Below are 4763 nucleotides of genomic sequence, written 5' to 3'. Positions count from 1 at the left end.
ACAAAACATGCGCCGAAACTAAATAAAATTGATCGACTGTTCTTGAGTTGTTCTGAATGGTTTAGTTGAAACATTTCCCCATCCCACATCAGCCATGGTCGAGAACATTCTTACTTAAATTACTTATAAATAAATGAAACACATATTGATGCAACTTCGGAAAGTATGGTTATCCATTTTTGTAACTATGTTTCTTTTATAAAAGTCTAAATCTCTATTCTCATTGTTTGAGAGAGTCCATATATTTTCTAAAAAAGAATCTTAAAATATTATATACATACTAATAAGGATTGAGCCGGTGGTATCCTATTTTGCTCTTGTCGGCTGGGAGGCTGGGAATCAGTAGTGATCGGTTGGTTTGAAGCCGAGTTCTTTTGCTTATGTTGTATATTGGCCACTTGTTGATATAGGTGTTGTTTCCTCGTGTCTCTTCATCGACCTCACCGCGATAATCTTCCAATTGGAGAGTTTGTTGAGCTATCTGTGTAATGCAAATAGGCATATGTATTTTGTGTAACTAATTTGTTGTGTTAGTGAATGTTGTTGCTGAATTATCTAGATATCGGTGGTGGCTAGATGGTGTGAATCGGTTCAGATGAAGGAAACTTGGAGTGGTGTCCAAGTAATTCTACTATCCTTGAGGAATAAGGAAAGTCTATGTGTTTCCATTTCAGAATCCTAGTTTAATACTAATGTGTAATGTTTAATATAAAAACCGATAGATAGGATCCTATATAGATCATCAGAGATTGAAGTTTTCGAGCAGTTTTCTTCAATAAAAGAGGTCATGCGAGTTATGCAATTCTAGTGTCTTGTTTTTTGTTGTGTTTTTTTTTGAAATTTGTAGATTTTTGTTTCAAATGGAGAATACATAATAGTTGCGGTTTATGTAGATGATTTGTTTGTGATTGGAACAAGTTTAGAGTTTATAAACCAATTCAAGAAACTAATGATGTTACAGTTTGAAATGTCGGACCTTGGTGAACTAACTTACTACTTGGGAGTTGAAGTATTGCAAGAAAATGGTTGTGTAAAGGTGAAGCAAGAGAGTTATGCTATGAAGATTCTAAAAGAGGCAGGTATGCAAGAGTGTAAAGCAACTCAATGTCCGGTGGAGCCAGGACTAAAGTTGTCTAAAGCTGAAGATGAACCAGAAGTTGAAGCTACCCATTATCGACAAATAGTGGGTTGCTTACGATATCTCTTACACACTCGTCCTGACTTAGCATATTCGGTTGGAGTAGTTAGTCGTTATATGCAAATTCCAAGAGAATCTCATGCACAAGCTATTAAGCAAATCCTTTGTTACTTGCGTGGTACTCCATCTGTTAGGATAGTATATAAACGAAGTAAAAATATGAGCTTGCTAGGTTAGTGTGATACCAGTCACAATGTGGATGTTGATATTGGTAGAAGTACAATAGGGCATGTCTTCTACCTAAATGACTCGCCTATCACTTGGTGCTCCTAGAAGCAAGATACAATAGCTTTGTCCTCGTGTGAAGTTGAGTTCATGGCAGCTACTGCATCTGTGTGTCAGACAGTTTGGTTAAGGGAGTTGTTAGCAGAGCTGACATGATTGAAGAAACAAAAGGTGTTGATTCGCATAGACAACAAATCAACAATTGCATTATCAAAGAATATTGTATTTCATGAAAGAAGCAAACACATTCACACTCGATTCTACTTCATTCGAGAGCATGTGGAAAACGAGCAAGTGATTGTTGAGCATGTTTCGGAAGATTAGCAACGAGTGGGTCCACTTACGAAGGCCTTAGCTCAAATAAGGTTCGCAGAGATGAGAGCTTTGATTAGCGTGCAAGAATTACCCTCGACTCAGAAATTCAGGGGTGATTGTTGCTGAATTTAAATACCAGTAGTGGTTAGATGGTGTGAATCGGTTCAGATGAAGGAAACTTAGAGTGGTGTCCAAGTAATTATACTCTCCTTGAGGAATAAGGAAAGTCTAGGTGTTTCCATATCAGAATTCTAGTTTAATACTAATGTGTAATGTTTAATATAAAAACCGATAGATAGGATCCTGTATAGATCATCAGAGATTGAAGTTTTTGAGTAGTTTTCTTCAATAAAAGAGGTCATACGAGCTTATGAAATTGAAGTTTTTGAGCAGTTTTCTTTAAAAAGTTATTTAGACTAACGTTTCAACGAGCTTATGAAATTTTTTAAAATTCTCCCAAACAGATTTTTTATTAATTAAAAGAATATCCAGTTGAGTTAAATATGTTATTATCACATTTATATAACAATTACACATCAATATTTTTATCCAAATATGAGAGTCACCCCATAATATGCGAGAAATTATGATAATATTGCACATAACTGCTATCTACTTTTATTTAATCAAATGTATCACATATTTCTCTTATAATATGGTTCATTCTTCTTCGTGTCATTGTATGTTATTTTTGTATTGTTTTAAATAGATTATAACATTTCATTCTTCTATATGACTTTTATGTCATTTTATTTTTATATAGTAAAAAACTATATCTTTTTCAATATTTGGTGATATAATTTTTCGGTTTTTTTGGTTGAAAAACTTGTATACTTTCATACTAGCAGCCTTTAAAATAATAGTTTTTAAATGTTTCAATAAAATGAAGAGATTGCTTATGAAAAAAAAAGTCTGAAAGCGGTCTTCCTAAAAGAAACCGTTATGAAAAAGGCATGATTTGTCTTGTTGGATGATTGAATCACCGGCCACTAATAAGTGTTTTTGAGGTCAAAACCCCGTCACTACACACATGTTTCGTCAATAATCAATCTTTGACTTTTGTTCAAGCATGTCCTTTTTGGAAGTACTTGTACCACCACCGTCCACCGCAAAGTCGATTGGGTAAATTTATTACAACAATCGAAATCGGAATGTCGTGTAAAAAAAATCATCCGGCCTTATAAAAAAAATATCACAAATCTTTCAAATATTTGGCAAAATTTATTTTTGTTTTGTGTAATTGATATGTATACCTTCACACATCGTGTTTGTTCGTCCGTAAAAAAATAATATTTTTGAGATTTAAATAGAACAAATTACTGAAATCGTCCCTGTGGTTTTACGAAAATTGCGTGTTTGGTCCCTAACGTTTTTTTGGCACTCGGACCATCCCTACAGTTTTATTTTGTTGTGTTCTTCGTCCCTGACCAAAGTGAAAAGACTCTTTTGCCCTTTCTAATATATTTTTCACTTATTATTATTATTATTATTATTATTATTATTATTATTATTATTATTATTGATTTTATGTTTATTAATAAGAAATAATTAGCCCCACTTTACACCTACCTCCCCCCTCCCCCCCCTCCCCACACCCACTTCTTTCATCACCGGCAACCATTCCCGATGGCCTCCAATCACGGGCCACCATCTCCGATCTCCTCTTCTTTCCGGTCACCACCATCATTCTCACCCTCACCTATCAGACATGAAGATGAACAACTTCAATCACAAAAAAAAATGCAAACCCAGAAAAGTACCAACCCTTGCACCACCCATTCATAACCAAAACCTGCAACTCTTTTGGACTCCATTTATCAAGAAATAGAATCCATATATAGATAGAAGAAATTGATTGCATAAAGAGTATCTAGGGACGTGAAACTGTAAGGGAAGAAAAAATGGAAAAGGGTGTGTGGGGGTTGGTGGCGGTAGTGTTAGCTCTGGTGGATAACGACTTAGATGGGTGAGATCACCGACAAAGGGAAACGAGAGGAACGATGTTGCAGATGGAGGGGCGATGAGGGAGCAGATGCAATCGATGGTCAGACCTCTCGGTGGACCAGATGGTGGCGACGAGAAGAAAACGGATTGTTGAACCAGATGTCCTTCCGCCTTCAGCCCTAAACCTCTGTAACTCATCTTCTTCCATCTACCCCGTCTTCTTCACCCACTTCCTGAAATAACCTATCTATCTCTCTCCGCCACAAATCCGTCGGAGCTGCAACTATCGTCGACCATGTCACACCGCCACCACTTACACCTACCTCTCCACCGCCTACTTCTTCTCCTTACCCACTTACTTTAAGAAACATTTCCTTCGGGCAGATCTATGCCATCTCCACCATTTCCATGAAATGCTTCAGATCTGCTTATTCTCTGAACCAGAACAACAATGGTGGTGACTGGTGAGGGATGCAAACTGGTAGAGAGTACCAGATCCAGATCCAGATATGAGTCCCGGTGGTTGCTGGTGGTCTCCGGTGGCTGCTGGTGGTGTCGGGTGGCATTCATTATGGTGGGAGTGAGAGTGAGACTAGGTCCCACATATTTATAAATTGTTTAATTAGTTTTTTTTAATTTATAATTGACAAACAAAAAATTAATTAAAAAAAATACAAAGGGCAATATAGTCTTTTTATTTCTATGAAGGACAAAAAACGCAATAAAATCAAAACTTAGGGACGGTCCGAGTGCAAAAAAAAAACTTAGGGACCAAACTAGTAGTTTTGACCAAACCATAGGGACAATTTCAGTAATATGTTCATTTAAATATTTTGGCTAATCTTTGGTTCAAATTAACTTTCTATTTTTCACTAGAAATGAACCACAGAGTTTAAATAATAATTCATAGAGAAAATTACAAAACCCAAATTACAAAAATAGCCATCAAAATCACAGATGGATTAAGTCCATCCGCGGTTTCCCTGTACCATCTATGAACGTACAAGTCACTAAAGCACGAATATGCTTTAGGAGTTGTATGTTCGCAGATGGACTCAGTCCATCTGTGATTTGCCTATAC

Source organism: Lactuca virosa, chromosome 3, assembly GCF_052849685.1.
Source record: "Lactuca virosa cultivar CGN04683 chromosome 3, Lactuca_virosa_CGN04683_v6, whole genome shotgun sequence".
Lineage (NCBI taxonomy): Eukaryota > Viridiplantae > Streptophyta > Magnoliopsida > Asterales > Asteraceae > Lactuca > Lactuca virosa.
Note: the sequence above shows the minus strand (reverse complement) of the source record.